This window comes from Schistocerca americana, chromosome 2 (assembly GCF_021461395.2).
Source record: "Schistocerca americana isolate TAMUIC-IGC-003095 chromosome 2, iqSchAmer2.1, whole genome shotgun sequence".
NCBI classification, from domain to species: domain Eukaryota; kingdom Metazoa; phylum Arthropoda; class Insecta; order Orthoptera; family Acrididae; genus Schistocerca; species Schistocerca americana.
Window position 1 is genome coordinate 333202033 of NC_060120.1, and position 12910 is coordinate 333214942.

At 44.2% G+C, this 12910-nt stretch overlaps 1 pseudogene; it reads right to left on the reverse strand.

Annotated features, from left to right (window-relative positions):
• Window positions 1-8644: 8644 nt before the first annotated feature.
• LOC124597667 lies at window positions 8645-8762 on the reverse strand (annotated as a pseudogene).
• Window positions 8763-12910: the final 4148 nt, after the last annotated feature.

Below are 12910 nucleotides of genomic sequence, written 5' to 3' on the forward strand. Positions count from 1 at the left end.
GCAACCGTCATGCTGAAATCGTGTACGTTGTCGAACGTCCAGCGGAACATCCTGCAGCAGTACCGGTAATTCCTGTTCCAAAACATTTCGCTATTTACGTCCATCCAACGTGCTGTCAATAAAATACGAACAATGAGTTTGTTCCCCATGATGCGACACCATACGCTAACCGACATACGATGTCGGTGGTCAACTCGGCTTAATCAGTGGGGACTGTCTACACTCCAGTAATAGATGTTATGACAGTTAATCTACCATCGTTTGTAAACGTAGACTCATCGGAAAATAGTTGCTGAGCAAAGAACGAGGGCGTCGTTCGCATTTGTTGACGTGCCATTCACAAAACACTACCCGGTTATGGAAATAGGCACCATGAAGTTCTTGATGCAGTGACACGTGCCGTGGAGAATACTTGTGACGACGCAGTATTGCGACAATACCACCTTCGGACATACCGAAATAGCAGTGTAATTGCCGGGCGCTTATCCGTGAGTTGTAATGCGTTACTGCTTTTACAACTGGTTCAATAGCTTCTCCTGTAACACGTTTCCTTCGATCCCTTTAGCCGGTCCGTTCGCTGCCATCAAACTTAAACGCGGTCACAACCTTGTAAAAGAACGAACGAGAGCGAGCTTTATCTGGAAAACGCTCGCCATACAAAGCAACAGCAGCCTCAATATGTCCTCTAAATTCTTCGTAAATCAAGATCATTTAAATTCATCGTTCACTTGCATCTGTGTTCTCCAAATGATTGTTAGGTGTGCTGGCAATGAACACCGCAGTGGTGTTTTAATGTTTAGAGCTGCTATCTATTCTACGTCTGCAGGATACGTGAGATCCGGTCGCGGTGAACTGCCCGTCATGATGCGTCTCAGTTCGCTACACGGCTACGGTGGCGCGTAGAGTAGTCCCCTAGGTCCACGGACACTATGTGATCAAAAGTATTCGGACATCTGGCTGAAAATGACTTACAAGTTCGTGTCGCCCTCCATTGGTAATGCTGGAATTCAGTATGGTGTTGCCCCACCCTTAGCCTTGTTGACAGCTCCCACTCAATCAGGCATACGTCCAGTCAGGTGCTGGAAGGTTTCTTTGAGAATGGCAGCCCATTCTTCACGGAGTGCTGCACTGAGGAGAAGTATCTATGTCGGTCAGTGAGGCCTGGTACGAAGTCGGCGTTCCAAAACATTGCAAAAGATTTGTATAGAGTTCAGGTCAGGACTCTGTGCAAGCCAGTCCATTACAGGGATATTATTGTCGTGTAACCACTCCGTCATAGGCCGTGCATTATGTACAGGTGCTCGATTGTTTTGAAAGATGCAATCGCCATCCCACCCCCCACCCTTCAACAGTGGGGAGCAAGATGGTGCTCAAAAATCAATGCAGGCCTATGCTCTAATAGTGCCACGCTAAACAACAAGGGGTGCACGCCCCCTCCAGGAAAAAAACGACCACACCATAACGCCACCGCCTCCGAATTTTACTGTTGGCACTACACACGCTGGCAGATCACGTTCACTGGACATTCGCCATACCACACCCTGCCATCGGATCGTCACATTGTATACCGTGATTCGTCACTCCATACAAGTTTTTCCTCTTTCAATTGCCCAATGTCTACGCTCCTTATAACGAGCGAGGCGTCGTTTCGCATTTACCGGCGTGATACGTGGCTTATGAGCAGCCGCTCGACCATGAAATCCAACTTTTCTCTACTCCCGCCTAACTGTGATAGTACTTGCAGTGGATCCTGATGCAGTTTGGAAATCCTGTGCCATGGTCTGGATAGATGTCTGACTATTACACATTACGACCCTCTTCAACTGACGGCGGTCTCTGTCAGTCAACAGACGTGGTCGGCCTGTACGCTTTTGTGCTGCACGTGTCCCTTCACGTTTCCACTTCACTATCACATCGGAAACAGTGGACCTAGGGATGTTTAGGGGTATGGAAATCTCACGTACAGTCGTATGACACAAGTGACACTCGATCACCTGATCATGTTCGAAGGCCGTGATTTCCGTGGAGCACCACATTCACAATGTCTAATGACTACTGAGGTCGCTGATATGGAGTTCCTGGCAGTAGGTGGCATCACAATGCACCTAATATGGAAAACGTATGTTTTTGGGGGTGTCCGGATCCTGTTGATCACATACTGGTAATGTAGATACTCCGTAAGCCAGGGTGGAATGTACCCTGTACCACTATCAGTCGGCCGGCCGAAGTGGCCGTGCGGTTAAAGGCGCTGCAGTCTGGAACCGCAAGACCGCTACGGTCGCAGGTTCGAATCCTGCCTCGGGCATGGATGTTTGTGATGTCCTTAGGTTAGTTAGGTTTAACTAGTTCTAAGTTCTAGGGGACTAATGACCTCAGCAGTTGAGTCCCATAGTGCTCCGAGCCATTTGAACCACTATCAGTCATTTCCTTTCCTGTTCAACTGGCACATAGAACGAGGGAAAAACATCTGTCTGTATGCCCCCGTAATTTCTCCTATCTTACCTCCGTGATCCTTGCGTGCAGTGTATTCTGGCGGCAGTAGAACCATTCGTGAGTCCGCTTTAAATGCCGGTTGTCTACATTTTCTCAACAGTGTTCCTCAAAATGAGCGTCACCTTCCCTACAGAGATTCCCACGTAAGTTCCCGAAACATCTCCGTAACAGTTACGTGTTCTTCGAACCTACCGGTAACACTTTTAGCAGCCTGCCTATGAATTGCTTCAATGTCCTCCTTCAAACCGACTTGGTACGGATCCCAAGCACTCGAACAGTATTCAATGTTGCGCATGGGATTTCCGATTAGAAGTTATGAAATATTCCCCTGTCCTACCCTAGCAGCATGGAGATGGGGTCCCATGTGCCATTGGATATACGAGGGCCATGAGTAGTATGTGTGAATTACGATTGTATATCCATTTCTATTCCTCCAATTTATATGGCGAAACGAGGAAAATTCATCAGACAAAACGTATGTATATTTTTCCGTAGAGTCGTAATCTGCAATAAAACACGAGGGCTCCCACTGGCCGGTCGGTGTGGTCGAGTGGTTCTAAGCTCTTCAGTCTGGAACCGCGCGACCGCTACGGTCGCAGGTTCGAATCCTGCCTCGGGCATGGATGTGTGTGATGTTCTTAGGTTAGTTAGGTTTAAGTAGTTCTAAGTTCTAGGGGACTGATGACCTCAGATGTTAAGAACCATAGTGCTCAGAACCATTTGAACCATTTGAGCAGTTACTCTTTTTCGTAATTTAAGAATTGTTGAACTTTCTACACTTTGAAGAGGAATTCGAAAGTTGATCGAAATGTGGGATCTTACATGACTGTGCAGTACGGTTTTGGCGTATTACCCGAAAAGATTTTATCAAGTATCATTGCAACTGAGTAAAAACTATTAACTACTTAAATGAAGCACGTGCACACATCGCCAAACTATAGCCTGCATTCGTATGTTAAAATTAGAAATCTTCTTGATCACCACTAACAATAGCGCTTGGGCGTTACATGATCTACCATTCTAGGGTGACAACTTCGATTATTCTTAAATATTGACACAGGGAGTAAGAGTGCATGTTTGCAATAACGTCGTCGCCTACGCTACATTACGTTCGTATGTCCTCCCCACTTAATTAAGCTGCTTAGCGTCATAGGTATACCATTACAAACAATAGCAACAATTTTACATTGAATAATTGACGTGGTATCTGAAGTAAGAGAGGTGCTTAGTAAACAAAACAAAATCTGTTACTCGCTCTACAGTTTTCCGGTACAACTTCGTAGCTAACTGCAAACATAATCTGTGCTTAATGACTGAAAGACACGACAAAAATAAGGACTAGTAAGTCTACCTGATGATTCGCTTTTTATGAATATCGTTATTTCCAGTGATCGTCCCATCATAAATTTATTTCGTGCTGACGTGCACAAAATGGTTTTCTTAAATTGTGTTATTTAAGGGACAGTAGGTAACTACATTATAGGACCAAAGAAACTAGTACACCTTCCTAATATCGTGTAGGGCCCCAGCGAGCCCGCAACACGACGTGGCATGGACTCGACTAATGTCTGAAGTAGTGCTGGAGGGAACTGACACCATGAATCCTGCAGGGCTGTCCAAAAATCCGTAAGAGTGCGAGGGGGTGGAGATCTCTTCTGAATAGCACGTTGCAAGACATCCCAGATATGCTCAATAATGTTCATATCTGGGGAGTTCGGTGAACAGCGGAAGTGTTTAAACTCAAAAGAGTCTTCATGGAAACACTCTGTAGAAATTCTGGACATGTGGGGTATGGCATTGTACTGCTGGAATTACCTAAGTCCGTCGGAATACACAATGGACATGAATGGATTCAGGTGATCAGACATGATGCTTACGTAGGTGCCACCTATCAGAGTCTATCTAGACGTATCAGGAGTCCCATATCACTCCAACTGCACACGCCCCACACCATTATAGAGCCTCCAGAAGCTTGAACAGTACCCTGCTGAGATCCAGGGTTCATAGATTCATAAGGTTGTTTGCATATCCGTACACGTCTATCCGCTCGATACAATTTGAAACGAGACTCTTCCGACCAGGCAACATGTTTACAATAATCAACAGTCCAATATCGGTATTGACGGGCCCAGCCGAGGCGTAAAGCTTTGTGTCGTGCAGCCATCAAGGACAGACGAGTGGACCTTCGGCTCCGAGAACCCATATCGATGAATGGTCTGCACGCTGACCTTTGTTGATGGCCCAGCATTGAAATCTGCAGCAATTTGAGGAAGGGTTGCACTTCTGTCACATTGAACGATTCTCTTCAATACTCGTTGGTCCCGTTCCTGCGCCGGCCGGAGTGGCCGAGCGGTTCTAGGCGCTACAGTCTGGAACCGCGCGGCCTCTACGGTCGCAGGTTCGAATCCTGCCTCGGGCATGGGTGTGTAATGTCCTTAGGTTAGTTAGATTTAAGTAATTCTAAATTCTAGGGGACTGATGACCTCAGAAGTTAAGTCCCATAGTGCTCAGAGCCATGTGAACCACTTGAAACCGTTCCTGCAGGATGTTTTTCCGGTCGTAGCTATGTCGGAGATTTGATGTTTTACGGGATTCCTGATATTCACGGTACACTCGTAAAATGGTCGCACGCGAAAATTCCCACTTCATCGCTGCCTGGGAGATGCTGTATCCCAGAGCTCGTGCGCCGACTGTAACACCACATTCAAACTCACTTAAATCTTGATAAAATGCCATTGTAGCAGCAGCAACCGATCTAATAACTACGCCAGACACTTGTGTTGTGTAGGCACTGCCGACCGCTGCGCCGTATCCTGTCTGTTTATACATCTCTATATTTGAATTCGTATGCCTATACCAGTTTGGCGCTTCAGTCTAAATTACGGCTCACGCTGCTCCGAAAGCATGTGGTAGTACTGGCAGTACTTTAGTTTAGATATATACCACTAGTGTGAAACGTCTTACAGACTTTTAAACTGTTCAGTGGCAGTAGTATGGAAGTCGCGAAACAGCAGCATTGGTTCTCATCTGCGATGCAGCTAAGCGGTTGTGCAGAGAAAGACGACCGGGGAAGGAAAGAGGAGAAGAGCCGGGGAGCAAAGTTTGTCCTCGGCTGCCGTGAGGCGCGGCGGTCCCTACAAAGAAGGGCGGCCGTAATGGCACACTGCACCTCGACTCGCCCGTCCCGGAGGCTCCACCCAGGCCATCGTCACGCGATCCGCCACTACTCCACTAGTCCGCTCGCACGGCAGGCGCCCGTCTTCACTCCCACGTCACCAGCGTGCTGGACGGTCGATACCAAGGTGGAGCGGAGTCTCTAGGGAATCAGGAAAAATTAACATGGTTTGCCTGATTCGTAGAAGACGTCTTGCAAACAGTAGACGGAGGTTGCATAAATGGTTCGCGAACACCAATACTCTTCCCCGCGTTAGCTAGAACAGGTGAAACAAATCGCGTGTGCCCTGCCTACAGCGTAACTAATGTTTTTTGTGATATTTTGTCTCATGTGACGAAGTCTGGCACGGAGTGGCAAGCTGGCGAACAACACAAGTAAGACACCGGAAAGCAGTACTGTTCATCCCTACTGCAACGATTGACATCATCATTTGAGAGAGTAATGCTGCACTGTCGTGGTCCGCCTGTGCTGAGTGTTAATTATATTACTCACTAGCTGTTACCCGCAGGTGTGCTCGCATGTTAGTAGTTTTGTTATGCTGATGACGGTGAGTAAGTACGCTACTGTACGTGCAATAACATCAGCTGACCTCACGTGTCTGCTTGTTCGGGTAAGCATAGCTCGTGATGTGCGCCACACTCTCCTCTCTCCCAAGCTGCTCCAACGCTTTGTGTGTCGGCATCCGTGACGTCGCTGCTGAGCAGTGCACACAGAGGGCAATGGGAGGGAGCGTGTATCTATGCGTAGTGTTACTGAAGAACCTATGTTTTATACTGTGTGCACATTAAGCTATACACAGACTGGAAATACGGATTAACCGCACTCAGGATTCAATAACCACTACAGTCAAATCATTACTTTTAATGGTATCATGTAGCACCCATCAACCAACAAAAGCAGTTTCACAAATATGATAAAGACCAAACGTTGAAGAGCAAATAGCTTTTTCAAAGAGTAAATATGTTTGCCGAATTCGCGTGATGTTCTTCAAATGAATAAACGTATCGTACTACACAGTTTATAAAGTAGCCTACACACTTCTTCTTACCAAATTTCGACCAAATTGTCCGCGGCTCGTGGTCTTGCGGTAGCGTCCTCGCTTCCCGGGTTCGATTCCCTGCGGGGTCAGGGATTTTCTCTGCCTCGTGATGACTGGATGTTGTGTGTCTTTCATCATCATTGACTCGCAAGTCGCCGAAGTGGCGTCAGCTAAAAAGGACTTTCAATTTCGGTGGTCGAACACCCCGCATGGGGTCTCCCGGCCAACAATGCCGTACGATCATTTCATTTTTTCGACGAAATTGGTTTAGCAAGTTACTCGTGAAAAGTTGCTCTTACGCTTATAGTATTAATATCGATAAAACCTTACATTATTAAATTTTTTAAGTTTTCGTGGCCCGATTTTGATGAAATGAAGCCTATACGGTGCCCCAAGCGATGTTCAAGTTACGTGTAAAAACCACATGAAACAAATTAGTTTGTTCAAACAGAAGAAAAGAAAGATACGAATGGTTTGGATAAAGCTTTAAATCACTGTATTATTTCCAGTGATTCGATTTTGGTTAAATAAAGCCTGTACGGTGCACCAAACTATGGTCAAGTCACACGTGAAAAAATGGTTCAAATGGCTCTGAGCACTATGGGACTCAACTGCTGTGGTCATAAGTCCCCTAGAACTTAGAACTACTTAAACCTAACTAACCTAAGGACAGCACACAACACCCAGCCATCACGAGGCAGAGAAAATCCCTGACCCCGCCGGGAATCGAACCCGGGAACCCGTGCGTGGGAAGCGAGAACGCTACCGCACGACCACGAGATGCGGGCCACACGTGAAAACCTCTCGAATATTCGTCTATCACTTTTAGAGATTAGCATGTTCAGGTAGACAGATACGACAGTTTTAGATAAAACTTTAAATCATGATATTTTTCTTCGTGATTAGATTTTGATATGTCTCAAGTTATGCTCATGTTAACTCTGAAAACCTCTTGAAAATACGCCTAGTACTTTTGGAGAAGCGTGTTAAACAGACAAATGTTAAACAAACAGACAGACATGACAATGTTATACATTTATTATTAATATATATTATATATTTTACTCTTTGGAGCATCGGGCATGGTGGTCTACTGAAAACCGAAAGGTCGAGGGAGAAAGTCCTGGTCGGAAGACAGAAATTATCTGTCTGCCTTCAACTTCTCAGTGTTACGAAGATTCAGCAGGAACGATATTGTTGTGGTCTTCAGTCCAGAGACTGTTTTGATGCAGCTTTCCATGCTACTCTATCCTGTGCAAGTCTCTTCATCTCCCAGTAACTACTGAAACATACTTCCTCTATCTATTGGTCTCCCTCTACGATTTTTACACTCCACGCTTCCCTCCAATACTAAATTTGTGATCCCTTGATTCTTCAGAAGGTGTCCTACCAACTGATCCCTTCTTTTAGACAGGTTGGCATCAAATTCCTCTTCTCCCCAATTCTATTCAGTACCTCCTCATTAGTTACGTGATATACCAACCTAATCTTCAGCATTCTTCTGCAGCATCACAATTGGAATACTTCTATTCTCTTCTTGTCTAAACTATTTATCGTCCATGTTTCACTTCCACACGTGGCTACACTCCATACAAATACTTACAGATAGGAATTCTTGGCACTTATTTCTATACTCGATGATAACAAATTTCTCTTCTTCGGGAACGTGCATGCGCAGTCTACATTTTATACCCTCTTTACTTCGACTAGCTAAGCTAAGCTCCGTCCGAACAGGCCATGAAAGCCCAACGATACCGACCGACCGCCGTGTCATCCTCAAACCACAGGCGTCAATGCATGCGGATATGGAGGGATGGAGGCGCATGTGATCAGCACTCCGCTCTCCTGGCCATTTTGTCAGTTTAAAAAACCCGAGTCGCTATTTCTGAATAAAGTAGCTCCTTAGTTTGCCTCACAAGGGCCGAGTGCATCCCGCTTGCCAACAGCGCTCGACAGACCGGATGGTCACCCATTCAAGTGCTAGCCCAGCCCGACAGCTCTTAACTTCGGTGATCTGACGGGAACCGGTGTTACCACTGCGGCAAGGCCGTTGGCTTTTACTTCGACTATCATCAGTTATTTTTCTCTCCAAATAGCAAACCTCATCTACTACTTTAAGTGTCTCGTTTCCTCATCTAATTCCCTCAACATCACCTGATTTAAATCGAATACATTCCATTATCCTCGTTTTGCTTTTGTTAATGTCCATCTTATATCCTCCTTTCAAGACACTGTCCATTCCGTTTAACTGCTCTTCCAGGTCCTTTGCTGTCTCTGACAAAATTACAACCTGAAAGGTTTCATTTCTTCTCTATGGATTTTTAATTCCTACTCTAAATTTTTCTTTTGTTTCCTTTACTCCTTGCTCGATATACAGATTGAATAACATCGGGGATAGGCTGCAACCCTGCCTTACTCCCTTCCATGCCCCTCCTCACTTATAACTGAGGTCTGGTTTCTGTACAAATTGTAAATAGCCTTTCGCTCCTTGTATTTTACCCCTGCCACTTTCAGAATTTGAAAGAGAGTATTCCATTCAACATTGTCAGAAGCTTTCGCTAAGTCCACAAATGCTAGAAACGTTGGTTTGCCTTTCCTTAATCTATCTTCTAAGATAAGTGGTAGGAACAGTATCCAAACTGAACTTCCCCGAGGTCGGCTTCTACCAGTCTTTCCATTAGTCTGTAAAGAATTCGTGTTAGTATTTTGCAGCCATGACTTATTAAACTGATAGTTCGTTAATTTTCATACCTGTCGACACTTGCTTTCTTTGAGATTGGAAGCATTATATTCTTCATGAAGTCTGAGTGTATTTCGCATGTCTCATACATCTTGCACACCAAATGGAGGAGTTTTGTCATGGCTGGCACTCCCAAGGCTATAAATACTTCTGTCGGCCGAGGTGGCCGAGCGGTTCTATGCGCTTCAGTCTGGAACCGGGTCGCAGGTTCGAATCCTGCCTCGGGCACGAATGTGTGTGATGCCCTTAAGTCAGTTAGGTTTCTAAGTTCTGGGGGACTGATGACCTCAGGAGTTAAGTCCCATAGTGCTCAGAGTCATTTGAACCACCTTTCTGCTTTCCCTTCTTTGCTTAGGACTGGTTTTCCGTCTAAGCCCTTGATATGCATACAGGATGTTCCCTTTTCTGCAAAGGTCTCTTTAATTTTCCTGTAGGCAGTATCTATCTTACCCCTAGCGATATATGCCTCCACATCTCTACAGTTGTCCTCTATCCTCCTTGCTCAGCCATTTTGCACTTTCTATCTCATTTTTGAGACGTTCGTATTCCTTTTCGCCTGCTTCATTTACTGCATTTTTATATTTTCTCCTTTCATCAATTAAATTCAATATCTCTTCTGTTACCCAAGGATTTCTACCAGCTCTAATCTGTTTCTACCTACTTGATCCTCTGCTGCCTTCACTATTGCATCTCTCAAAGCTATCCATTTTTCTTTTACTGTATTTCTTTCCCCTGTATTTGTCAAACGTTCCCTCATGCTCTCTGTGAAACTCTCTACAATCTCTGGTTCTTTCAGTTTATCCAGATCCCATTTCCTTAAATTCCTACCATTTTGCAGTTTCTTCAATTTTGATCTACAAATTCAGAATCAATAAATTGTGAGCAGAATCCACATCTGCCCCTGGAAATTTAAAATCTGGTTCCTGAATCTCTGTCTTACCATTATATAATATATCTGAAATCTCCCAGTGTCTCCATTCCTCTTCCACGTATACAGCTCTTTCATGAATCTTAAATCAAGTGTTAGCCATGATTAAGTTATGCTGTGCGCAAAATCCTACCGGGCGGCTTCCTCTTTCATCTTTCATTCCTTACGCCCAGTCCATATTCACCTTTTCCGTCTCTATAGAATTTCAGTTCGCCATGACCATTAAATTTTCGTCTCCCTTAACTATCTGAATAATTTCTTTTATCACACCATACATTTCTTCAATCTTTTCATCATCTGCGGAGCTAGTTGGCATATAAACTTGTACTACTGTGGTAGACGTGGGCTTCATGTCTATCTTGACTACAATAATGCGTTCGCTATGCTGTTCGTGGTAGCTTATCCACGCACTTATTTTTTATTTATTATTAAACCAACTTCTGCATTACCCCTATCTGATTTTGTATTTATAGCCCTGTATTCACCCGAACTTCACTGATTCCCATTATATCTAACTTTAACTTATCCATTTCCTTTTTTAAATTTTCTAACCTACCTGCCCGATTAAGGGATCTGATATTCCACGCTCCGATCCACAGAACGCCAGTTTTCTTTCTCCTGATAACGACGTCCTCACCGCCCGGACGGCTGTAATTTCCCCTTGCTTTAAGCCGTCCGCAGTATCAGCACAGCAAGGGCGTTTTGGTTAATGTTACAAGGCCAGATCAGTCATTCATCCAGACTTTTGCCCCTGAAACGACTGAAAAGGTTCACAAACGTGTTATTTATCACTTATTGAAATATTAAGCGATCGATGAAAGGATAACACTTGTATATGTAATCCTTGACTGTGCTTAGTTACAGCTGCCAGATACTTCACGCCACTAAGTTTAAAGTGAGGAATAATTATTACGTGCTTGCCAACTTCTTGCCGTTCCTCACATGGAAAGAAGTTACAGAAGAACATTAAATCAAATCATAGTAACATTGACGGACTTACAACTAAACTTTATATAGAAGATTGATTGCCATTTGCGTACGATATACACACGAGATCTGTGAGAAAATACAAGGTCAGAGTGGGAATTAAGGTCTTGTCACGGTCATAAATAAACTAGTTCGGAAACAAAAGCCGTTTTTGTGGAACAGCGTAAGGTGAACTGGATTATTTCTGCCTGCATTTTTGAAAGGCGCTGGACACAGTACCACTATAAAGTTTACTGGAGCCGCTGCTCACGTAAGTTATTTAATGGCTTTACCGGTTTCTGCTGACTAGTCACTGTCAGTAGCCCGTAAATATTCAGAGTCACATTGCCAAGTACTAACATCGATACGATCACACCGAGCAAGTTCGCAAGTATCTGATTGGCTAGGTGAAAATTTGACTGATCGAACACAATACGTTATAATATACAGTTCGTGCGGGTCCTTAGGTTGCATTCACACCCAAACAAGAAAGAGTTTGGGTGACTGCATCTTCTGAGAAGACGTGTAGATCACCATAGAACGACGATATGCTGAGGAGTAATGTTTCCGATTTTTTTCATACGAAAACCCTTGAAGTTTTTTGGAACAGACCAAACTTTATTAACGTCCTACATCTTTAGTTTTCATTTTTATTTCTCATCATAGCCACCATGGCGTCGGAAAAACTTCAGCGAACAAGAGCCCATTTTGTTGATACCGTCGCTGTAGAATGTTTGACATTGTCGACGGAGCGACAACCTTACCTCTGGTCACCGCTTCATCACTATCAAGTCCTTTTTTTTTTCTTTATTGAATTTCCATAACCCGCCCTCCCCCCCCCCCCCCCCCCCAGAGGGTGGGGTAGGGGGGGGGGGGTGGCTGGCAGCAACATAATATGCCGCTCTGCAGCTTACAGATGTTAAAAACAAAATGAGGAAATGATAATACAATAAAAACAGGCGACAAAAAGGTGACTGGTTAAAACCGGAACATGGCGAAAAGTTTCTCAAAAAACAAAGGGCTGGTGATGATGATTAAAGACCAAATTTACTCTAACTCGGAAAAAATACTAACACTAGGGTACTAACGGCAGTTTCTCGTGTGACTCTACAATTACGACTTTTCTTTGGAACAAAACAGTATTGCCCCAATAACATATCGGGGACATGTGACAGGCTGAAGGCCAGTTTACTTTAGTTCCAGAAAAATCCAAAAAAATAGGAAACTAATGGGATTTTCTGCCTCGTGTAGATATTCATCTGAATCTACACATTGTGTTCTTCCTTTTAACCAACACAGCTTTACTCTAGCAGGCAAACTCCGGTTTTTCAACGCCAGTTTAAGCGAACTGATAAAATTAATCAAAATAACAGGCTTCTGAAGTAACCGATTTTTTTATTCATGTTATTTCCTGTAATAAACTTAGAAATCGAACAAAGACTGATCGAATTTGACACCCTGAGATTCAAGATGCATAGGATAAAAATATTAATTTAAATAGGCAAACAAAAAAAACTGAATTAGTCTTGTATTCGCTGCTTTTCTCGAAAAGTGATAAGTTTTCTAACA